The sequence below is a fragment of the Quercus lobata genome, chromosome 8, assembly GCF_001633185.2.
Source record: "Quercus lobata isolate SW786 chromosome 8, ValleyOak3.0 Primary Assembly, whole genome shotgun sequence".
Classification (NCBI taxonomy): domain Eukaryota; kingdom Viridiplantae; phylum Streptophyta; class Magnoliopsida; order Fagales; family Fagaceae; genus Quercus; species Quercus lobata.
In genome coordinates, this window is record NC_044911.1 from 17047051 (window position 1) to 17073386 (window position 26336).

The 26336-nt window shown below is 38.2% G+C and overlaps 1 pseudogene; it reads left to right on the plus strand.

Annotated features, from left to right (window-relative positions):
- The first annotated feature begins 18512 nt into the window (after positions 1-18512).
- LOC115958581 lies at positions 18513-24825 on the plus strand (annotated as a pseudogene).
- The last annotated feature ends 1511 nt before the right edge of the window (positions 24826-26336 follow it).

Sequence of the window (26336 nt, forward strand, 5' to 3'; positions counted from 1 at the left end):
TCCAACTCTCCAGCTGTGATTGTAGATGTTGAAAATCAAAAAGATGACGAGAACCCCGCTGACGCTCCTGCTACTTAGTTTCTTTATTTGTATTATTTTGCAAACAATCATTTAATGTGTATTTCAATTACTTTTCAAACAATTGTTTAAGTACCTCTTTGGTTTTTTGGGCTTTTATTTGTATACAGTTGCATTTGTTGCGTGGCATGTTATTCCCGTCGTCTTTATATATTTTTTAATTAGTAATTGTGCTAGGCGAAGTCCTGGTAAGTATTCCCGTCTGTTTTGGGAATCTCGTTAGTTTTTTGAACTTGTTTGAAAACTCCGTTGGTATAGACTTCGTGCGACTTATGAGCCCGTCCATCTTATCCTTTTGAGTTTGATAATCTTGTCAGTTTTACGAGCTTTGCCCTTGGTATTTGATTATGTTGCTAACTTTATGACCTTGCTCGTCTTGTAAGGAACGTCATTTTCTCTAGGCCCGTCGGCTTTGTAGTTTTTTCCATGTTGTGTTTAATGGTTCCGTCACTTTTGGTAGCCCGTCAGCTTTACAGCCTCGTCCATCAATTGACTAATTTCACTTACTTTAATGTGACTGTCGGCTTTTTAATTTTTATGGACTTAATGTAAGCCTATTAGTTTTACGATGGTCTCATCCATTTGGTGGACCGTTAGCTTTTTGGCTTCCGTCCATACTGTGGACTTAATGTCCTTCCATTTTTGTATGCCTGTTGGTTTTACGATGGTCTCATCCATCTAGTGAGACCGTCAGCTTTATGCTATGGACTTAATGACCTTTCATTTTTGTAGGTCCGTTGGTTTTATGATGGTCTCATCCATCTAATGAGACCGTCAGCTTTTAGCTTCCATGCTATGGACTTAATGACCTTTCATTTTTGTAGGTCCGTTGGTTTTATGATGGTCTCATCCATTTGGTGAGACCGTCAGCTTTATAGTTTTGTTCACTATAAGGACTTGACGAACTTGTCACTTTTATATTTTCCTCTTTTTGAGGGACCTTAACAGTGTTTTATCCTGGGTGGGTTCGTCCATCTTATGGACTTAGAATTGTCCACTTTTTGTGAACTTTAGGTCGTCCGTTTTATGGACATAGAACCGTCCACTTCGTGTGAACTTAAGGTCGTTCACTCTATGGACTTGGAATCGTCCATTTTGTGTGAACTTAAGGTCGTCCACTTTATAGGCTTAGGACCGTCCGTTTTGTGTGAACTTAAATGTCGCCCACTTCATGGACTTAGAACCGTTCACTTTATGGACTTAAGGTCGTCCACTTTGCGCAAACTATTATCTTGTAGAAAGAAACTTCAGTTAATTCTGAATAAACTCCTCTTATTCATTCATAGAAAAAGCAGCTCTTAAAAAAGAAAGAAGGTCCTGCCCTTTAGGCTTTAAAAAGATATTGTAGCAAAAATTAAAGTAAATGATAGAGTTGAGGAGTATAAAAATTAACTACGGTGACCTGTAAAAAGAAAGGGTTGGTCTTCATGTCGCCATCTCTATTGGTAATACTTCCGCAAGTGCGCGGTGTTCCATGGATGCGGCAGCTTCTGTCCATCTAAAGTCTCCAAATGGTAAGTGCCTTTCCTTTGCCATGACGTGATCTAGTAAGGTCCTTCCCAGTTGGGGCCGAGCTTCCCTTGGGTGGGGTCTTTAGCAGCGTCCATGACTCTTCTTAGGACAAGATCTCCAACTTGGAAGTCTCTGCGTCGAACCCGTAAGTTGTAGTGCTTAGCCATGCGGTCCTGGTACCATGCTAGCTTTTATTCTACCACCGCCCTGACTTCATCTACTAGGTCAAGCTGTAGACGCATGGCCTCATCGTTTTTGCTGTCATCATGGTTATGCACCCTGTAGCTTGTAAGTCCGACCTCGGCTGGTATGACTGCTTCATTCTCGTACGTTAGCCGAAATGGTGTCTCTCCTATGGGCGTCCTCGTCGTCGTCCTGTATGCCCATAGTATGCTTGGCAACTCTTCAGGCCATATACCCTTTGCCCTCTCGAGCCGAGTCTTGATAATATTGAGCAAGGATCAGTTCGTGATTTCAACCTGGCCATTAGCCTGAGGGTGGGCAGGGAGGAGTAATGGTTCTTTATCCCTAACTGTGAACAAAAATCCCGAAAGGAGTTGTTGTCGAATTGCCTCCCGTTATCCGAGACAAAGACTCTACGAATGCCAAACCTGCATATGATGCATCTCCAGAAAAAACTTCGTACGTTCTTCTCTGTAATGGTGGCCAAAGCTTCAGCTTCCACCCACTTTGTAAAGTAGTCAATGCCCAATACCAGGAACTTCAACTGTCATACTACTGTAGGAAATGGTCCCATAATATCTAATCCCCACTAAGCGAACGGCCATAGGGCCATCATCGGGGTCAGCTCTTCGGTTGGTTGTCTAATAATATTGCTGAATCTTTGGCATTTGTCACAGGTCTTAACATAAGCCTCGGCATCCTTTTACATGGTGGGCCAATAGTACCCTGCTCGCACAAGCTTGTGCACTAATGACCTTGACCCCGAATGGTTTCCGCAAATCCCCTCATGTACCTCCCTCATGACGTAGTCTGTCTCTTCCATACCCAAGCGTCTCAGATATGGATGGGAGAAACCTCCTTTGTATAAGACGTCTCTTATCAAGATGAATCTCGCCGCCTGGACCTTCAGCTTTCTTGCAGCCTCCTTTTCGTCTAGCAAGACCCTGTTCTTTAAGTATGAAACTAACGGTGCAGTCCAGTTACTTTCAGAGCCTATCTTCTGTACGTTCCTAGAATCTATTAGTAGAGAAAGCTGAACAAAAAAGAGTACATTACCGGAGATGATCATATGTTCTGTTGAAGCGGCCTTGGCAAGGCAATCGGCTCGCTCATTTTCTCCTCTAGGGATTTGGACGATTTTGGCCTCTAGGTCGTTTACTCTTGCCCTTACTTGATCAAGGTACTTCTTCATCCTCTTGCCCTTGCGCTCATAGTCTTCATTTACTTGGTTAGCAATGACCTGAGAGTCGCAATAAACGACTACACTCGCGGCTCCTGCTGCTTTGGCGAGGTCGAGGCCTGCTACTAACGCTTCGTACTCTGATTCATTATTGGTAGTGTGGAAGTCAAGACGGACCATACATTCAACTGTATCTCCTTCGGGCGACAGTAGTATGATGCCGACCCCTCCAGCTTGTCTATTGGATGATCCATCCGTATATATGCTCAAATGAGGGGACTCTTCTACCCCCTTGTCTTCGTCGTGAGTGAACTCTGCTATGAAGTCTGCGAAGACCTGTCCTTTGATGGCAGTCCATGGGCGATATTGGATATCGAACTCGCTCAACTCTATAGCCCATAGTGCTAGCCGACCCGCAGTTTCAGGATTGCTCATCGCAAGGGTTTGTTGATCAGAACGTTGACTGTATGGGCTTGAAAGTATGGCTTGAGCTTGCGAGCTGCCATTACTAATGCAAAATCGAGTTTCTCCATAGGTGGGTATCTTTCTTCGACACCGCGAAGCGCTCGGCTCGCGTAGTACACAGGCTTTTGCACTCTTTCTTCTTCTCTGACTAAGGCAACGCTGACGGCTGTGGGGGAAACGGCCAAATATAGGAAAAGCTCTTCCCCTGGCTGCGATGGACTTAGCAACAGCGAGGAGGAGAGATAGGCCTTCAACTCCTCGAATGCCTACTGACATTCGGCCGTCCACTCAAATGATCTCTTCAGCGTGCGGAAGAAAGGCAAACATTTATCCGTTGCCCTCAATAAGAACCTATTCAGTGCTGCTATTTTTCCGTTGAGGCTTTGTACTTCCTTCACATTTCTCGGCGGTGCCATCTCTATAATGTCCCGGATCTTGTCCAGGTTGGCCTCGATCCCCCTTTGAGACACCATAAATCCTAGGAATTTTCCTACTGTTACTCCGAAGGCACATTTTCCTAGATTGAGCTTCATGTTGTAAAAACGAAGGGTGTCGAATGTCTCCTTGAGGTCATCCAGGTGATCCTCCTCCCTTCGACTTTTTACTAACATGTCGTCAATGTAGACTTGGACATTCCTCCCAATTTGGTGCGCGAACATTTTCTTCATAAGCCGCTGGTATGCTGCACCCGCATTCTTTAGGCTGAAGGGCATTACTTTATAACAAAAGAGGCCTTGACTGGTTACAAATGAGGTTTTTTTCTGATCGACGTCGTGCATTCGGATTTGGTTGTAACTCGAAAAAGTGTCCATAAAGCTTAATAGCTAGTGCCGAGCCGTGGAGTCTACTAGAACGTCGACCCTTGGAAGGGGATAACTATCTTTGGGGCAGGCCTTGTTAAGATCGGTGAAGTCCACGCACATCCGCCACTTCCCGCTGGCTTTTTTAACCATTACTACGTTCGCTAGCCAATCGAGGTAGTAGACTTCCCTAATGAAACTTGCCTCTTGTAGTTTGCGGACTTCTTCCGCTATGGCCTAATCTCGCTCCGGTGCAAACACCCTTTTCTTCCGTCGAACAGGGGGGAAGGAAGGCGACACATTCAGCCTATGTACCATGACCGAAGGGTCTATCCCCAGCATGTCTTCATGGCTCCAGGCGAATATGTCCTGATTACTCATAAGAAAGGTTATGAGCTCTTGGCGGACTGCAGGATTAGCGAGGGTTCCAATTTTGGTTGTCCGATCAGGATTAGAATTGTCAAGGAGTATCTCTTCAAGTTTCTCTACTGGCTCCGTCACCATCCAATGCTCTTCTATATTCATGGCCTAGACATGATCCTCCATTTCCATCATGGCCAGGTAGCATTCCCGTGCGGCCACTTGACTTCCACGTAGCTCTCCCACACCGGAGTCGGTAGGGAACTTAACCATTAGGTGGTAGGTTGAAGTTACTGCCTTCCACGAATTGAGCGTAGGTCGTCCAAGAATAGCATTGTAGGCAGACGAGCAATCAACCACCAGGAATGTTACGTCCTTGATGATCTGCTGGGGGTAATTGCCTACCATTACGGGTAATGTGACCGCGCCTAAGGGGAATACCCGGCTCCTTCCGAAGCCAACGAGCGGGGTGTTCGTCAGAATTAATCGTTCCTTGTCGATCCTCATCTGCTGGAACGCCGGGTAGTATAGGATATCTGCTGAGCTGCCATTGCCGACCAACACCCGATGCATGTTGTAGTTTCCTACCCGTATGTTGATGACAAGCACATCGTCATGCGGGTGGTGAAGACGTCACGCATCTTCTTCTGAGAACCAGATAATAGGGCCTTCTCTCTGCACTATCTTTGGCACGACTCCCGTCAGTTGAACATTTTGTACCATGTAGGTTTTGTGGGCCTTTTTAGATGACCTAGCGGCAGCTGTTCCTCCCATGATCATCCTTATGTCCCCTATGGGGGGTCTCGGTTGCTCATTATCCTGCTGGGGGTGTTGGTCTTGTAAGGGCGAATCCGTTCTCTCCTTGCTAACGAACTTCTGCAGTTTTCCTTGTCTAATAAGGGCCTCAATCTACTGCTTTAGATCATAGCAATCGGCCGTGCCGTGACCATGGTCACGATGGAAGCGGCAATATTTATCCCTAGACCGTTTGTTGGGATCACCCTTTAGCTTTCCAGGGAACGTCAGAGCCCCCTCGTCCTTGATTTGCGTTAGGACTTAATCTATCGGGGCAGTCAATGGAGTGAAGCTTGTGAATCTTCCCCCCAAGGGCTTAGGGCGTCTTTCATCCCTTCGATCTCCTGTCCTTGCCTTCTTCCGGCCTTGGTCCTGCCGGGTGTCTTCTTGCCTCTCTCTTTTATTGGGTCTTTCTTCTCGAGCCAACAGCGCGTCTTCAGCGTTCATATACTTGGTGGCCCTGTAAAGCACCTCTGATATAGTCTTCGGGTCGTTTTTGTACAGGGAGAACAAAAACTTACCCCTTTTCAACCCATTCGTGAATGATGCTATAAGTATCTTGTCATCAGCTTCGTCGATCAAGAGTGCCTCATTGAAGCGGGATATGTAGGACCTCAACATCTCCTCCTCTCACAGCTTGATGATCATCAAGCAAGCCATAGACTTCCTGTACCTATGTCCTCCGATGAAGTGTGCAGTAAATTGAGTGCTTAGCTCCTTGAAGGTGCTGATGGAGTTAGGCGTCAACCAACTAAACCAAATTCTTGCTGCACCCTTCAGAGTTGTAGGAAATGCCCTACACATGATCGCATCTACTACTCTTTGAAGGTGCATCAAGGTCTTAAAGGTCTCTAGGTGATCTAGAGGGTCCTTGACCCTGTCATAACTATCTATCTGTGGCATGCGGAACTTACTCGACAGGGTGAAAGAGTTGACGGAGGCGGTGAATGGCAAGTCAATTCGGTTAACAAGGTCGTCAAGATCGCTAGACACTCGTCCCTTGAGAGCGTTCATCATAACTTTCATCTGTTCCTTCATTGCCTGCATCTCAGCAATAATAGGTGGCGGAGCCGTATCTTGAGGGAGGGGAGGCTCACGTTTTGTCGCTCCAGTCTGCTTGGGGCGTTACTGGCCTGAGGTCCCTCTTGATTTCTTCTGTCAGCGCTGGTTCCCTCTTGATCTGCTCCTTGGTTGTCTGGTACTGCGTTTTTCTGGCACAGCTGCTCCTCCAAGTCGCGATTTTGTTTGGTGAAGCGTTCCATGGTAGCGGCGAGAGTTTTAACTTGTCTCTCGAGGGCGGTCGTGGGTGCTTCTTCTTCTTGCACGTCGTTAATGGTTGCCATTGAGTGAGTGAGCACCATGCAACTTTTTTTCCGGGAAGCGGTAATATGCCTTACACTCTATTTCCCACAAACGATGCCAACTGATGATGCTGAAAAAATCACCAGTAAGCCACACAATCCTTGCACACTCGAAACAGCACCTGCTCAACAAAAAGAGAAGACCTCACAGAGAACACCAGTGTGGCGCTGGCCAAATACCCTCCGAAAGTCAAGTTAGAACTATTCTCACAACTCTAGAGGGCTAGAGAGGGTAAATTATGCGTACCTTGGTTTGTGAAGGTATTTGGGTTTTTATAGTAGTAAAGGGTTGACCTCTTTTCCTTGGAGTAGAAGCCTTTTCCATATAAAAGTCTTCTTGGATGTATTTTGCAGGATCCTTTCCATATAGGAACCCCTCTTAGGTATCACAAAACGTGGAAAACAAGACATTTCCTTATATACGCAATCATGATTGGCAAGCAATCCTTTGCTAAGGTCGTCAGCTTACCCAGCGCCTTCAGTCTTAATCCTGTCAGCTTCATGATCCCTTCAGTTTCATAATCCCGTTAGCTTTATTATCCCATCAACCTTAGGGTATGCCTTGCCGGTGCTTCTCCCTACATATCCCTTTCGTCGACAGTCTTCAAATGAATGCTGACGGGTTCAATTGTATCCGTCCACCTATAACCGTCAGCTTATCTTATTATGAGTAATCTCTATTTTTATCCTCGTCAATAAAAGAGGCAGAAAGCCTTGTTGGATAGAATAAAATAAACTAATGATATATTTGTTTAAATAGTAAGGTTTTAAGGTATGAAAAATTTACAATTTAACCCTTATTAATGCGAGGCTGGGCAGGGCGAGGATGGGCCAGGGTGGGGTGAGGCAGGTTAGGGCGAAAATGTCTAAACCCATCCCTACCCCACCACCTTTGTGTGGTGGAGAAAACCCGTATGGGGCGAAGTGGGGAGGAGCAGGCCAAAATTGTCATCCTTAATATTATACATTTTTTTCACAATGTCGGTCCCACTATCCCAATGTAATGGTCCTAATCATTCTAATTCTAGTTTTTGCATAAAATGATCACTCAATAATTGAACGAGAGCAGCTTCATGACAATACCAAACTTTTTATCAAAACATCAAGCCTTTCCTAACCAAAAGAAAAGGGGAAGGCTTCTTTCAATTTCCAATCACAATGAGGAACTAAATGCGCGTAAATACCATGCTCTATATACAATAAATAAGTGTAATGATTTGGTACTATTTCTACTGGCAGTTTGACACTAAGGATTTTATCAAGCACAAAATATATAATAACCAAAATCAAGGACGGGAGGTGGAAAATTTGTACCTGTTTTGCACAATACCAAAAACAAGTGTTGGCTTACACCTTATAAACCTAAGGTGTACCTATTTTGCTCCAAGGAAGAGTCTCAATTCAAACATTAGAGCACTAGCATTGGGGATATAAACACCCCCGGTTGCTATTTTACAACCAAGACCTCAAAAAGCATCCTCCATTCCGGTTTGGGTTTCCATAATATTTTGCAACCTATGAATAGTTGGTTCTTATACATAGAACCAACTGTTCACTTGGATGTAAACTAAATAATATTATTTTAATTGAAAAAAAAATCTGATCTTCCCTCTCCTCTCTCTCTCCATTCACGCTACACTCATCTCACTTTTCACTCTCTCCCTCTCTCCCTCTAACCTTTCTTCTCTCTATCTCGATATCTCCTCTCTTCTTTGACTGTCCCTCCCTTCTTCGATTCTCCCTTGTGGCCCTATTCATCTCGATGGGTTTGGTCATTTCTGGGTTTATATCGTATGGGTCTTGGGTTTAGATCGATGTTTCTGTGGTTTCTAGGTTTGAATTGATGCTACCGTTTCCGTTTTGGGTGGTGGTCTAGAAAGCACGGACACGGCTAGAAGGGTGTCGCACCCGAGTCCGACGCGGCGTGACGCAGGACGCGGCATCCGACACGGTTGACCTCGCGTCGGTGCCGCGTCTGAGTTTTTTTTTTTTTTTTTTTTTTTTTGGGATTCGCGCCGACTCGGCTCGATTCGCGCCAATGCGGTTCGATTCGCGCCGAACCGGGCTGATTCGGCCAGAATCGAGCCGTATCGGCCATATCGGGTCGTATCGGTCGGTGAACGATACGGCCGAAATAGGCCGGAAACGTCCAAAACAGGCCGAAATCGGCCTTGAAACTCGTCGTAGCAGCCGAAATTCTGACCTCAGATGTTTTTCTTGCCTTCTTCTTTCTTTGCTTTGTGAATCATGTATATTAATGTGTTTTTTATGAATATTTTAATAGTAAAAATATATAGAAAATCTAAATAAAAATATTTTTAATAATTTTTTAATCGCCGAGTCCCGCCGCACCCATACCCTACTTTTTCAAAAATTGTTGAGTCCCGCACCCGCACCTAAGTCCCGAAACGCACCCGTGCTTCATAGGTGGTGGTTTCTTGGACGTTCTAGGTTTTGAAGATCGGTCTTAGGTCGTGGTTTCTTGCTTGTTTCTAGATTTTAAAGATCGGTCTTGGGTTGTGGTGTTTGATTAGAAGTGATGGCTAGTGATTCGATGGTGGGTATGAATCACGGTGGGTATGGTAATGGTAGTGGGTTTGGGTTTAGGTTTAGGTTTGAATGGATGGCTTTGGTGGTGGGTGGTGTGATTAAGTTGCTCGGCAGTGGTAGAGGTGTGGGTCATATGGTGGCAACGGTGACAGCTCTGCATGAGTGGTGGAGGCGACGTGGGCTTCGACTAGGTTTTCGGGATTCTGCTTGGTTTTGGGGCTGCTTCTTTTTCTGGGTTTCTGGTGGGTTTTGGGGTGGTGCGGTGGTTATGGTGGCAGTGTGGAAGAGAGAAATAGATGGTGGCCAAGGTTTGGGTTTATGATCTGGGTTTGGGTTTAGCTAAATGATATGGGTTTGTGATCTGGATTCACTTTGTTGGTGGATGTAGCTTCAGTTGTGGGTGTTGGTTCGGTGGTGGATGGTGGTTCAATGGTGGCTAGTTTTTCAGTGGTGGGGATGGGTGGTTTAATGGTGTTTTTGGTTGCTGTGGACAGAGGAATAGAGAAGGAAGAGGGAAGAGAGAGAAAGAGTAGTTTTTTATATTATTTAATGTTATAATTTATATTATTTTAATAAGTTGTATCTAAAAATAAAAGTTGTAAAATAAAATGAAAAAATAGATAAAGTAGGTTTTGAGGATGCAAAATAGAACTTGCATTCTCGGATGCGCTCTTAGAGCATCCACAGCAGTGGATCTAAATTTAAATTTTTAGCTCTTTAACTACACAAAAAGTCACTTTATTTATTTTACTTACATACATGCTGCAGCAGTGAATCTATTTTAGCTTTCAACACAATAAAATAATATAAACATCATAATAAAATAATATAATCACTACAATAAAATAATATATCACACTACCCAAAAAAACCTCCACAACACCATCCACAACCACCTCTATCATCAGCCACACCCACCACCACCACCACCACAACCATCGGCCACCAGTCCACAACCAAAAAAAAACCCCACAAATCCACAACCACCTCTACCATTAGCCACACCCACAACCACCACCACCACCTCCACCACCACTGGCCACCAGTCCACAATAGGAAAAAAAAAAAAAAAAAAAAAAAGCCCACAGCCATAAATCATAAATTGGACCCAACCATCACAAATCGAACCCACGCCGATATGACCCACCACCACCACCATCTCCACTGTGACCCCTAAAATCCAGCAACCCAAACGCCGAAACCCACCAAATCGAAATCCAACAACCCAAATGTCGAAACCACACACCGATCTCAACCCCGATACCAACGCACACCGAAGCACAACCACGACCCAACGGCGGAGTGGAGGTGAGGGAAGCCACTTCGATCCACGAGGTCGGAGCACAACCACGACCCAGCGGCCGAAACACAACGTTGAGAGAGTGAGGTTGAGAGAGATACCGGAAGTGAGAGAGTTGAGATTGAGAGAGATGAGATGAGAGTGAATGAGAGAGAGAGCGAGAGGCACGATGAGAGTGAATGAGAGAGAGAGAGAGAGAGAGAGAGAGAGAGAGAGAGAGGCATTTTTTTAATAAAAAGCTAGAATAAAATAATGTTTTTTTTTTTAGCTCTCATGAACAGTGCACATCTATCTACAATGATTCAATTGTTTACCTTATGCTTATCAAGAAGCAATGTTTTAAATTTGTAATAAATTTCATTATATTGTTTTCTCTTCCCCTTTGTCTTTCTCTTTGTCTCTCTTTTTTTAATTGCTCCACTGCCTTTATAAAAGTGGGCAATGCATCTTTAAATCTCTCATGTTATAGATTTCTCTTATCTTAATTTGTTCATTTTTCTAAGCTAGGCTCATGACACTCTTGAGTGAGCAAACGTGTAAGCTCTAAATTGGGAGAAATGGAAAATTATAGCACTAAACCCAAAAAAAAAAAAAAAAGTCTTATTACACGTGTAAAGTGCGTGTGATAAGGTTAGTTTTCTTAATCATTTGAAAAGTTTATTTTTGAAAAGGGGTGGCTTTGGAAGCCTTCTAAGAAACTCGTTTAACCAATAAAAAAATAAAAAAAATTTAAGAACACATTTTTAGAGAGTTTGCTTAAATCAAGCCTCTCATTTTTTGGTGGGATAAGGTTTATGGTGCTAGCTAAAAAGCTAGCAACTTTAAATCTTTATACCAACCACTGCACACTCATGGCATGATGGTTACTCCAAAAGTATAAGTACTTGTGGGTTAGGGGGGCAAAGGTTTGGGTTTAATTTTTCAATAGGAAGTTTCACATACATATACACTTAGATTAGAGTAGAATAGAATTTTTATCTTGGCTAAAAAAAGAAAATATATATATATTTATATATATATATATTTATATATATATATATATATATATTTATACCCATGAGAAATCAACAAGGATAATAAATAAATAAAATTAAAGTATATGCAATAAATGAAATAAAGCATTTATTTAAATAAGGTTCTATATATATATATATATATATATATATCTGTATGTGTGTATGTGTACTTTTATATTACCTTAGATAGATGGATATTCCAACTTCAAGAACAAGGAATTTAAACTGTCACGCCCCGAACCCAAGTAAGAGCTAGGCACGTGACAACAGCCACACACTTATAAAGTTTACATCTTACAAATGTGAAAGGCCTTCATAACAACTAAAGAATTATCCTCAAAGAAAGTTTCATCAATAAATCCAAAAATATCTTCAGTAGTGCAATTCTCAAAGGATCTCCAAAATAATAATCTTCCAACATCATTAAGAAAAAAAACTAAATCTTTGAGACTAAAGTCTGAACAAAAGACAATATTAAACTATTTTATTCCAATGATTCCTAAACTTCACTCATATGCACATTCTAGTGGAAGCCCAATTACATACTACTCTTCTTGATCAGAATCTGAAAGAAGAAAGAGGCAGGTGAGTTGACAACTCAATATATAATCAAAGTTCTAAAAAGCTCTATAAGCAAATAGATCTGTAAAAAATAAGTTGTATATAGATCAAATATTTTAAATCTTACAAATATATCATAGATGAATTAGAAATTAATCAGTTTTTCATATATATCAAAGCTATAATTTATAATATATTCCAAAAGCACATAAGCAGTTTCAAGGAATTTAAACAATTTAAATATTCAACATAATTCATATTCTTAACAATCTTTATAACTATGGTCACACTATATCCCTGTGACCGAGCATCAAATTCAGATGAAACTAGTTTGGTGCTAATGAAAATCTCTCATTAGCTGAGTCCAGAAACACAATAGGCTTGTGATGCCCCAAATAGAACTAGTTTCAGTACGAATGAATAACCCCCATTGGTTGGGTATTAGAGTTAAAACATAGTCAGATTGTCTAAAATCATATATAACAAATCATAGTTCAAACAAAAATATATTTCATTCAAATACATACATATATATATATATATATATGTATATATATATAAATAATCATATATTTAGTAATCAAATATATTTGTGATAATTTTTTATTCTTTACTTAAAATCAATATAGCTAAAACAATTAAAATAAAATTGTAACAATTGTAAACAATTTTCAGTAGTTAAAATATGCAAAATAAAACCAATTAGGATAAAGTTACTTATCTCAATTAGCTCACCACCAAAGAACTTCTCCCTAACACTTCCTCTAAAATCCTTAAATATCACCTAAACAACTTTCAGGCATAATTTACTTAATAATCAAATAATTTAAGAAATACTTATTACAACACCCAACTAGAAGAAAAACTACTAAAAATATGCAATAATGTTCCACTAATATCTCATACCCAAAAATCCTCATATTCTTAATATATCTTCTTTATTTTCTGCCACCATTAATGCCCTAGAGACAAGGCTAAAACTCTTAGTACTATATCATGCTTGAAGAAAAACAAAGACTCCTCAACACTATTACGCTAACACCTTTCCTTCCTCTCTCTTCATTTTTTTTATTTTTTATTTTTTTTCTTGCCACCTGCCATCATTACTATCTCAAAATCTCATGCCACCTGCCACCATTATCAACATCTAACTCCATGTTAGGCACATGACCTTACGGAAAAACAACCATTATTTTATTTTTCTTTTTTTCGTGATGGCATGTCAGAACTCAAAGCCTAGGCGCTATCTACCCTTAACGCACAAAGGTATAGAAAAAGATTAAGGGGGTGTTTGGTTTTCCAGTTTCCATCACCCATAATTCCAAATATGTGAGTTCTATGGTTGAATGGTTTGTTTGGGGATATTTTCAGTTTTTGTTTCCATCACTCAATTCTCTGATTTTTGAGTAATGAGTTATGGAAACTGAAAACACATTTTAGGTATTTTCAAGTTATGGAAACAGAGTTATAATGGCATTTTGGTAAATACACACACATTGAGGGACCCACGGTTAGAGGTCCAGTAGTAACTTTTGACTTCTTTTTTTTTTTTCATTGGGTTCGGCGAGTTTGGGTGGCCTTCTTCCTCTTTTCTTTTTCCTTTCACACTGGTCTTCTTCTTCTTCTTTTCTTTTCCCTTTCACACTGGGTCTGGTTTGGTCTTCTTCATCATTTTTTTTTTTTTTTTTACAATGGGTTTCTAGGTTTGGTTGCATTCCTTTTTCTTTTTCTTTTTTCCATTCCTTTTCACTGGGTTTCTGGGTTCTCTTCTTTTTTCTTTTTTCTTTCTTTCTTTCTTCACTTCTCACAATCTTTTCTCTAACACACAAACACGAACCCACAAACATGTGCATCCACACACAAAAAAACTAGCCGATTTCAAAGACTCCATACTAATCCAAATCCACACAAAAATGACCAAATTATCAATTATTAAGCTATAAATACAAGTGGGTTTTTGTTGAAACTTTGATTTGGGTACCTGAATTTTGGCTGTTGTTGCGGTGAAGGAGATGGGTGTGTGGAGGCTTTGATGAAATGGGGTTTTAGAGATGGGGTTTTGGGTTTGATGGAGAAGGAGGAGGTAGATGAAGAAGAAGAACAAGAATAATCACCTCCTCACGCACGCAGTCACTAATTGGAGCTCACCTAACCTTTCGCCGCCCTGACCTTGGAAAAACCCTTCTCGCGTCGCTACACCAATCGTCGGAGGTTTGGTGAGATGGGTTCGGGTTGAAAGGGACATACTTGGCAGAGAAAAGGTGGGAGTATGTTAGGTTGTTGCGGCAAGCCTCGTCGCGGATGTTTCCGTCAAGTGGGTGGCAAGGTTTGGAGATGGAGATGGGTTTTGGTTGTTGTTGCAGTGGAGAAGGATGAGGAGGTAGATGAAGAAGAAGAACAAGAATAAACAAGGCTGAAGGGGGAAAGGGAAATGAGAAGTGAAGAAAATATGTGGGGTTCTGAGGGTTCTACGGGTAGGCTAACAGAAATCACTAAGTGAGGAGTCAGGCATGGGTCCCACAAAAAGTAGAAAAAATTGAGTGATGAGAAGCTGAAAAAATGTGCCAAATGGGTGGGTATAAGAAATTGGGGTATTTTAAGTGATGAGTGATGAGTAATGAAAATTGAGTGAGGAGTGATGAGTGATGAAAAAAAAAAAAAAAAACCAAACAGCCTTTAAGTTACTGAACATAGAAAAATCTGCAGGTATAGCGTCCAATTTACTGAAAATAATACAAACTTTCTTCGTTTGCATCATTAAAACTCTTGAATAATTAAATATTTTCACTACTAGCCAAAATACTCACATAAAAAAAAATAAAATAAAATAAAATAAAAAATAAAAAAAACTCTAATTTCAAATAAAGTTTAGATTTGACAAGAAATAGATTTTTAGGCTCTTACCTCAATTATGCAGTCAAACCTTCTCTATTTGAGTATTTTGGGTAGCCTCTTCTCTCAAAATATCTATCAGTATACGCTGACTTAAATTAACTTATATATAGCTAGGGTTTCAAACTTATTTTCTAAAAACTCACTTAGTAAAATTGACCCCCACAAACATATTTACTTAAATACCCCTCTTTTTAAATATTTTTCTCTCTTTGCTTTCGGGTATTACATAAAGGCATAGAGCAATATATATGTAAATAAAAGACAAAACAAGTATTTACTGACTGCATCTTTTTTTCTTTTCTTATGTCTTTTCTAAAAAAAGAGGATGAAATGAATGGAAGAATAAAATATAATTAAAATCCCATGACCTTTGCTTATTACTATTTAAATAATACAATTAAAAGTAAATAACACAATAGACAGTAAAAGTATTTAACAAATTTGTTTTAAGTTATCTGACGACAAATGCATAAATCTTTTATCAACATATAAAATATTATAGCTAATTATAAAAATTTTAAAATAAATAATTATACACTTTTAAATATCTTGAAATTTTTATAATTATTAAGGACACATTTTAAGTGGGTGAGAGGTTATTGAACAATGTCTACATTGAAAATATCAAGAAACAACATTTGACAAAGATGTTATTGGCAAAAAAAATTATAATTGAGTTTTAATTGGTGACATATTTTAGCTTTTTCTTAAATTTGGAAATATAGCTTCACTTAAGCTAAAATATGTAAATAATTTTAATCTACTTATTATGAGTCACATTATGAAATTATATTGTAAAACTTGTAATACTTATATTGATTTTTTTTAGGTTCTAAAAGTTTAGAATAATTGGCAAACCGTGAAGATAAACTTATCTAGATATAGATCCTAAAGTCTATAGGAATTACTAGACAATGCTCAAGTTGATATAAGTCAAGATTCAAAAATATACAAGCTACAGGAAGAAGATTTCGTAATCTGCCTGGTTTGACCAATCGAAAGATAGGCTCGACCAATCGAGAGTCGTATTTGCAAAATTTTAATTAAGCCCAAACAGCAATTCAAGCCCAAAAAGGATTAGGGTTTCAAATCTACTTCTTCTAGTATATAAAGGATACCCTAAGCACGTTTTTAATAAGGCATTTCAATGATAAAAAGTGTGCCTCCTTTGTATCTAGGGTTTTATACCCAAAAAGCTCTCTAAAGTCTTCTACTGGTGTTATTCCTTGAAGAATCTTAAGATTCGGTATTGTAGGAGTTGATGCATACAATATCAACGTCTAAGGAGATCCAAAACCTTTGAGTGGAGTCTCAAAGTCACAAGTAGGTGAGCTTGTGTTGGTGTAAAGGCCTAATAGAGAAGGAGTCCGTGGATTCGGAGCTTGCATGTGGTCGTGTCAGTAAGTTCTACAAGTGGTAGCAATAGGATGTTAGTGGTCTAAGTCTTTTTGTAAACTTCGATTCTCTATAATGGATTTGCTTTTTATCTTGAGAATAGCTAAGTTAAATCCTCCCCAGGTTTTTTACCGGTTTGGTTTTCCTGGGTCATCAAATCGTTGTGTTATTTACTTTTCTGCTGCTTTGCAGGATATGATTGTTTTATTTTAACCTGGATCTGAATAATAAACCTAAGTATTCACTTGGTTAATTAATTAGGTTAAACAATCTAGTTTACAAGGATCTAAAAACCTAACAAAGTGCACTCCACAATTTTCAATATTAAATCAGAACATAAGATAGATTATGAAAATAATATATAACTAAAAACTTCTATTCAATTCTTGAAAGCTCTTGGTAGAAGAATTTTAATTGAAGTAATTTTTTTTAGTTTATAAAATTTTGACAGTAGAATTTCTTAGAACAAACATGTTAATAAATTTAATAAACATATTTTGTATCACATAACATACTGAAGAAAAAAATAAATTAAAAAGTTTTAAAATTTTGGAGTTTAATTTGAAATCATATCAAACTATAGAGGAATTATGTAATTTATACTAGTCTTATTAAAAGGTAACCATTTGGCACAAAGATGATATCACTTAGGGATGATAATTTTACAACGCCCAGCCTTGACCCACCCCTTCTCGCTTCATTCCGTGCAGGTTTTCCCGCCTCGCAATAGATGGTGAGGCTGGGATGGGTTTAGACATTTTAGCCCCGCCCTGTCCCGCATTGATAAGATCTATAATTGTAAATTTTGAGATTTCATTTAGATTCTCTCCAAGGTGTTATCTCCCTAACAAGTCATATGATAGCCCATGATAGTGTGTGTCAAGATGACAAGGTTATCATGCTCCCTTTCAGAGATGAAGTAGGGATAGATTCCTTTCGCAATTGGAGTACAGACAAGGTGCATGTACTTGGGGTTCACACAAATGTGCATCACATTAGGCAACTCTACAAAAGCCCACACAACTAATCATTGAAAATGGCCCACAAAATAGTAATGTCAATACTGCTAGTTCAAAAAGAATAGTAGGGTATAAGGTTCCCATGGAATTATGGAAGCATTGAGTTCTCATAGATGAGTGTGTAGGATTTAAATGTGATTCTCATGGATGGCATACAAGAGGCTCATAGTGACAAGTTGTTAGATATATAAAAGCCATAGACAAGGAAGAGCAACTAGAACTTATTTATAGCCCACTAGGAGGCTCAAAGCTCACAAAGAGACAATGACTCACATGTGATGAGAAGATTGTTGGGTGTATACATGTGTGTGGGAGTACTATATTAAGGAAAAATAAATAAAGGAATTAGGGAATTACTATGACATAATTAGGTCTAAGTATTTAGCTTTAAGGTTTTCATTTAATTAGCATCCAATGTGTTATATTAATGAATCAATTAAAAATTTTCCTACGTATTATTTCCCAACTAACGCGCTTATGACAAAGCAAGTTAACATACATTAAGCTGACCCATCCAAGATGAGACATATATTGGACGAAGTCTAGAGAAATTAGAGGGTTGTTTGGCAAGGTGTTTTGAACAACAGTTTTCAGTGTTTAAACAATATTACACGTAATTTTACACATTTTTCACCCACACATATTTTTAAAAAATACAAATAACGTTACTGGAATAACATTACCATACGGGCCTAGCTGAAATATTGGGGGCTGCACTAAGCAAGGAACAATGGCAATATGGTGGCCCACAAAGTGACATGATATGCATAGAATATGGAGGATGTGAGGGCGTCGGTTGTAGTGTTGGTTTGCGTTAAATGGTGGAAAAGATTCCTCAAGACAAAACGGAGGTAAGTAGTGTTGACTACTGCAAGTTGCAGCGCTGACATCTAAAGGTCTCCTTCCTCGAAAAACTCTATTATGTTTCCGGTGTGAGGGAGAAGTAACATGCTAAGGAAACATAATATAACTTTCTTCTCCTTCCTCAATCCAGCATACATCTGCAAAGTGCAATTTGTCCTTGCATAGCTGCCTGATAAATATGAGTAGCAGAATTTCCCCTCTCGTAGTTATTGCTTTGTTCCTGATTGTTTTCTGCATTGGTTTGCAGTCCACCAACAATATTGTCACGAATACCATCCAACCTGGCCGTTCCTGAATACCTCGGAAACCCTTGTATCCACTAATGGAATCTTCGAACTTGGTTTTTTCACTCCAGGAAATTCAACAAAGTATTACTTGGGAGTACGATTCAAGAAAGTTTCTGAGCAGAATGTTGTTTGGGTTGCAAACAGAGAGTACCCATTCCCAAATTCCTCTCCAGCTCTTGCTCTTAATTCAGAAGGAAATCTTGTAATATCCGATGGCAGAATGACATACATGGTGGCCAACACTTCAGCTGGAAACGGTGCCTATGCCATGCTATTGGATACAGGTAATCTGATAGTCACAGACAAGGTCTTGGAGGTTTTTTGGCAAAGCTTTGACTATCCAACTGATACTATTTTTCCCGGAATGATGCTTGAATTAGATTTTGTGGCAACATCATGGAAGAGTACAGAAGACCCAGCTCCTGGCCTTTTCTCCCTACAGCTGAGTTCTTCGGATCAGCTAACTCTAATGGAGGGGTCTAAAGTATACTGGTCTAGTTCAATCTATACTTTTGGGGTTTTATCCCACAGTAATTGGTACGGGTACGGTATTACTTGGCCTATGAATTACACACCTGAAATTTCAAAAATGGTGTTGGATGTGTACGGGCAGCTTAAACTGCAGTCGTGGTCAGAAGATGATCAAAGGTGGCATTCGTTACAGTCATCTAGGTGTGGGGATTATGCTTTATGTGGAGCTTTTAGCATATGCAATGAAACTGCTGAAGTACCATGTGGCTGTTTGACAGGTTTTAGACCTGTTTCTGCCGATTCTTGGAGCAAAGGGAACTCGTCCAGTGGCTGTGTGAGGGAAACTGATCTGCAGTGCACTAAGAATAATGATGTTCAGAATGATGGGTTTCTTCACATGTCTAAAGTTGACTGGCCTGATAATCCGCGGTATTTGGACTTTGGCAGTGCTAACGAGTGCCAATCAGCTTGCTTGAACAACTGTTCTTGTACTGCTTATGCTTATTATTACAAGCGGCGAGATCTCAAGCCTCCATGCTTACTATGGGATGGTTCTCTATTGAATCTAAAACAACTCTCAGCCGATGACATATATGGGATGGATTTCAATCTGAAACTTGCTACTTCGGATTTGGTCAACCAAGGTAAGAAAATTTGAAAACTTGGTATTATTAAGAGTACGTAAATCCTTTTTTTTTTTTTTTGGGCGGTTGTGTTTTCTTCTTAGCACAATTATCTATTTTCTGTTTTAAATAACTTTGAGGAGCAGTAGGGGTTTTAGGATTTTTTTAGGATGATTACTAAGAAATTTGAATTACACAAAATCTAATAAAGAGATAAATTGAATATTTACTACAACTGCGAGTTGAGTCATTAAGGAGAGTAAAATTGTTACAACTACAAAGCCAAAAAAAGTATAATTGTAGTCACCATCAAATAGAACTCACAACCACAATATTTTTCTTAGTACCATTTTTTAACAAAAAATGAAATTAGAAATTATTTTTAATGAATAAGTTAAACAAGCTACAAATTTGAATAATTAGCAATTTTTATCTTTTTGTTTTATAATAGGCTTTTTGTTGAATAATTTGTTCACTTGTTGTTTGGTCTTGTCTTATTTTTCTTTGGTTTTTGTTTGTTATTATTTGGGCTAATATTTATTGTTATTATTTAAACTTTTTTAAAAATTTTATAAAAGGGATTAAGGATTATATTTGGGAGGCGGAATTAATTTTGGAGTAATGCTACTTTTACAACAAATCTTAAGCAAAAAGTTGTTATTGGTGGCTCAAAAAAATAATACCAACATTGGGCCCAAATTAGAATCAATAATAGCTTATCATATTGGATTTGTTGTAAAATTATTTTGAATATGTTGTGAATGTAGTATTACTTTTATTTTTGTTGAGCTCAAATTTTTGTATTCTCACATTAGGGTGTTTAACATTTTTATTAGAGTGGTTACAATAGGTTAGTTTAGCATATAATATTTTTTTAGTAAGTGTATATATACATTGTTGGGTTAAGATAAATTAACCCCAGTTAATTAATTCTATTACTCAAGTTGATTAATTAGGTCAAATTACATGCAAATTATGAAAGCACCAACAAATTACCAGATAAACCAAATGTAGCGGAAATTAAATTGACACGGTGATTTGTTGACAAATAGGGAAAACCTCTCGCAAACCAAAAACCCCAGCGAGTAAATTTAAAGTCACCACTCCTAAGAATTCACTAATCAATAATCAAGTGGTTACAAAAATGAAGAATCTTACCACTACCCTGGCCTATCCTAAAATACCTACTGTTAAACATTCACTTCAATACCCAATTGAACTTGATATTGTAGTAGCCTTCTCCAATCTTGTGACTAACTCTTTTGCACGGATTCCAGTACGTGACTAACTCTTTTGCACGGATTCCAATACATGACTAACTCTAGCAAATTGAATGATTGTTGTTAGTTGTAAAATTCTTCACTTCATCAACAATGAAAATCAGGAAGCACTTGGTTACAAAACCCTAAGGCGTACAAACGCAGTAGTTTCACACAAAGTATATGAGTTCTAAGTCTTTGTTTTCGTGCTTTATGACTTTTAAAATAAGTTTTATATATGACTAGAGTTGTGAAAAAAGAAATCCTAATCAAACAAGTCATCATGGGCCGAATTTTAAATCTGAAAATTTTGAAATCATAGATCTCGATAGATAGAGCTTATGTCGAGTTTCTCTGTTAAACTTCAATACTAGCATCTGTTGAGCTTCTGTCGAGATTTAATAAGATAGTTTTTCTTCACTTGCTTCTTAGATCAATTTTCATGTCTTTAACAATACCACTTGATATGTTTGAACAATATACTCCTTGATATATTAAACCCAACTTAGATTCATTCAATTACAAATAAAGTGCGTTTTGTCAAATGATTAGCTAATTACATAGAAAATACGACCCTAACATACATTTTTTTGCAAGTCAGAGTGGAGCCACTAGTGAAGGAGATATCTATAGTAATGATGCATAGATTATTTATTTCTTTTATTTCCTTTTACAGACACAAACTCAAGGAATCGAACAGCAACAGACGCAGTAAATAACAATTCAATCTCTGGAACGAATAATAAGAAATTGGGTGTATTGCAAATTTTGGTACTGACCATGTCTACTCCGTTAGCAATGCTTACATTGGGCCTTATGTTTTATTATGTGAGGAGAAAGCTTAGAAAGAAGGGTGAGTAAAGAATTGCTTGAAACGCAATTTAAGCAATAAAAATTTACATCCTTAATTAACACCGTATAAATTTGTTGTTCACTATTCAGGGGAGGATTTGTTACAGTTAGATTTGGGCATGACCCAAACAACAGAAAATTCTGAGCTTTCTGAAGTAAATAAGCCTGGAGATGGTAAGAAAAAGGAAGTCAAAATGCCATTGTTCAGTTTAAAAAGTGTTTCTGCTGCAACTGATAATTTCTCAGATGCAAATAAGCTAGGAGAGGGTGGTTTTGGGCCAGTTTATAAGGTATGATTCAATATCCTTAAACGCAATTAATGCTTAGGATAAGGAGTGAACATAAAAGACTAAACTTTACCATGTTTAGAGTGAACAAGCACAACAGGCACATGCCAGTTTTGTTGCTGCTTATGATATTAAAGCCTACTAAGTATATCTTTTCAGATTCAAAGTGGGCTAACGTTCTCCCTGGTGGTAATGGAACTAATTAAGTTTAAGCAAAAGAGTTTCAGGGAATTTTACTGAAAGGGGATGAGGTAGCTGTGAAAAAGGCTTTCAAGAAGATCTGGGCAAGGTTGGGAGGAACTAAAAAATGAGGCAATGCTCATTGCCAAGCTCCAACACAAGAATCTTGTCAGACTTTTGGGCTGTTGCATTGAACGGGATGAAAAGATATTAATTTATGAGTATATGTCCAATAAAAGCTTGGATTTCTTCCTTTTTGGTTTGTAGTTTCTCATATTTTCAAGTTTTCATAAAATTGGGTTTTTTGTTATTGTCCTTTGAATGTGTGCTGCTAATTGTGCATTGCAATTTGCTCATTTTATGTAAATCAGATCCAGAAAAGCGCAAGATTTTAAATTGGGGAACACGGCTTCAAATCATTGAAGGAGTTTCTCAAGGGCTTCTTTATCTTCATCAATATTCCCGGTTCAGGATTATTCATAGAGACCTTAAGGCCAGCAACATTTTATTGGATAGTGACATGAATCCAAAAATATCAGATTTTGGAATGGCGAGAATATTTGGAGGAAACGAGTCTCAAGCAAATACCAATAGGATTGTTGGCACTTAGTAAGTATAATAAATAGAAACTTCTTAATCATAATTACAAATATGAATGTATTCATGCGCACATACTTTTGTTTTTAAATGAAGCTAATAAGTTTTACTCGATAATGGTTTCTAGTGGCTATATGTCCCCTGAATATGCTCTGGAAGGCCTCTTCTCGATCAAATCGGATATTTTTAGTTTTGGCGTCTTACTGTTAGAGATTGTGAGTGGTCAAAAGAACACTGGTTTTTATCTAACCGACTCTCGCCATCTTCTTGCATATGTAAGTATCCTATTTACACTTTCACTTGTAAAAACTTCCAATCACTTTTAAATTCTGATTTTTTTGTTGGGATTTGTTGAAAAAATATTTAATCACTATTGAATGCTCACTAGTATAAATACTAGATCTAGATTAGACCCCTAATTTTTTAAATTATGGCTTAATTGCTTTTAATCTACTAAATTAGATGCGGAATAAGAGTAATCAAATACACAATTAACGAGGACTACTACCTCTTGACAATTAAGTATAAACACAAGGAGTAATGGGAAAAGAGAAGTAAACACAAGATAACACCACGATGTGTTATCGAAGAGGAAAACTGAAGTGCTCGGCATATAAACCTCTCTACGGCCTTCCAAGCCGAATCAATCTACCAGTAAATAAGTTGGAGTACAAGAATTACAATATAAACCCTTTAAGCTTAGACTACCCTCTATACTTAGACCCTCCAAGTCTCAACTACCAACGGGCTTCATTGAGCCTTGTCTACTAACTTTTTGAATCCCGCAATTATCACCAATTGCATCCATCATAGAATGGCATGACCCAATGCTTCCCAAAAGCTCCCAAGCAACTCACAACACTCAAAATGGGTGTGGTTTGTGTTTTGGCTGAGAATTTCTCAAAGAATATGGAACTAGAGAGGGAAGAGAGTGAAGAAAACTATGAGAAATGTGTAGAGGATTGTAGGTTTGCAATCTCTAACTCTTAAATGGATTTTTTGGGTTTTCTCTCTGAAACTTTTATAGTGTGGGTGAAGAAATGAGGAAAACACTTAGAAAACAGCATGTTAGCGTATCTAACAAGCGTTTCATGAAATGCCTCTAACACTTGAGTCTTTTGAACTTCCAACATGTGCTACTCACATGACATTTCGCAGGTTGCACCACTCACAAGCCAGTCACGAGATGCTCTGTCTTCACAGTTCTTCACCAATATTCCACACTGAACCTATTACATTTAATCTCGCAAACATACAGGAAAATTATTAAAGAAATACAATCAAATTTGACACAAAATTAATGCCAACAAAACAGAATTGAAAATTACAACTTTACAACTAACTATTAATGAAATGAAAACTATCTACTAATTCTTTGGGGGGAGAGGGGGAAATGTGCCATACATATTAAGTCCCTTATTTTTGAGAGGGTATTTATGTGTAATAGTTACATGCGAGAGGGGTTACTTACACATGTACGGGTTACATAAAAATCAAATAGAAATTCCTTGTTCTAAATATCTTAGAACCCTGATCAAATTTCCTCTGATTTTAAATTGATTATTGTTTTTTTCCGGATTTTAAGGCATGGGAATTATGGACAAGTGAGAGGGGATCGGACTTGGTGGATCCTCTACTTGATGATGTATCCTCTATGCATGTGGCACTCAGATACATTAACATAGCTCTTCTCTGTGTTCAAGAAAGTGCAGCAGATAGACCTACCATGTCTGAAGTTGTCGCAATGCTAAGCAACGAAAGTGCAGCTCTACCTTATCCCAAGGAACCAGCTTTCTTGAATGTGAGAACTGTCGTGAGAGAAAATCCAATTAATAGCATCACCGAAATATGTTCTGTGAATAATGCATCGGTTTCAATTGTGCAAGGCCGGTAACATTTCAAAGGGTTATATTTCAAATTTAGTTCTTAGTTCCATACTTTTATTCAGACCTTATATTTTTCGTTTTCTGTTCATTTCAAAATCCACCTAATAAAGTCAGTTGTGCACTAGTCTTATATAATAAAAGTTCACAAGCTGAAGACAAGAAGAAAAGGAACAGTAAAAGACCAAGACCAGAAATCAAAGAGAAGAAGAAAAAACGACTACAGTAGCTTAAAGTATTAGTCTCTTATACTACATGTCGTATTCTAATGTATTATCTGCTTGATGTATAATACTCTTGAATATCAAGTAACCAGTGGTTGTACAGATATCCTATTTTACATTGATAGTACAATATAAACCAATGATTTTCTTGAATCTAACTAATTCTGTTCTGTTATTTCCTTCCTCCCTGTTTCGTTCCTATATAAACATAGCTGTAATCCAATTTCATAATCAATGAGAAATACTCAATTGCTTTCACAAATTCTATATGCTTCTTTAGCTCCTCTCGTAATTGATATTCAGAAGATTAAGATCCAACGTACCTGATATGAAATTTGAAGTCTATCCTAAAAGCTCTCTGCATAAACTGTAACGAATACCATGGCATCTTTAGTCATCTTTGTTCGACCATGACTGCCGTTTAAGCTGTCCTGACACGTCCGACACCGTTCTGGAAATTTCAGAAGTTCCCGTTTGCAATTCATACTTCGTTCTACTCAGAAACTTTCTTGTACCTTTGAAGTTTCCATTAGGACAATTGTTGGATTATCTGGCCCAAATAGTCCGCAATGTGTGCAAGGGTTAAATATTAATTTATATGAAAAAGAACCATGCACAATGCTGTAAATTATAAATAAGATAATTATGAATAATGAGGATTACATGTTTGGCCATGACCGGTTGTGTGAGGTTTGACTTGATCAAACATGCAATTGAGACTTTTTTTAGAGATAATAAGTTGTAAATGGGGGCAATGAGGGGAATAAAAGAGCAAATTTTAATGTTCAAACAAACATTGGAGAGTTAATGTTTTGTGTCCTAATTTGTAAGAACTGAAATGAACTTTAGCAACTTTTATGGGTTTTTAAATAACTCACTTGTGCTCTCAAAACAAAAACAAATGACCACACATAAATCTTTTAGGGAAAAAAACCTACAACAACTCAAACACCATTCACTCTTGTCACTCACATTCACTTAATTATACATTCTAGATATTCATTGTTTTTATTAATAAATAGTTCTATTTTAATTTTGCTTCAACAATGGTTTATATTATCACTAATTTCTAACCAACTTTACTCTACTCCCACTTAGAAATAGTCGTGGATAGGATATGGGTAGGGTATACCGATACTCGACCCAATTAATTTGTCCATAGATACCTGATTACCTACTCAATTAATATCCATATCCAATTGTTATCCCGGTTTGTTTACCCATGGATATCCACACCTTATCCAAACCCGATTTCTATAAAATCACCAAGTATGCTAAAAAACCACTAAAATGTCAAAAATATCCAAAAAAAAAATCTCTAAACTGAGCAAAATACCCA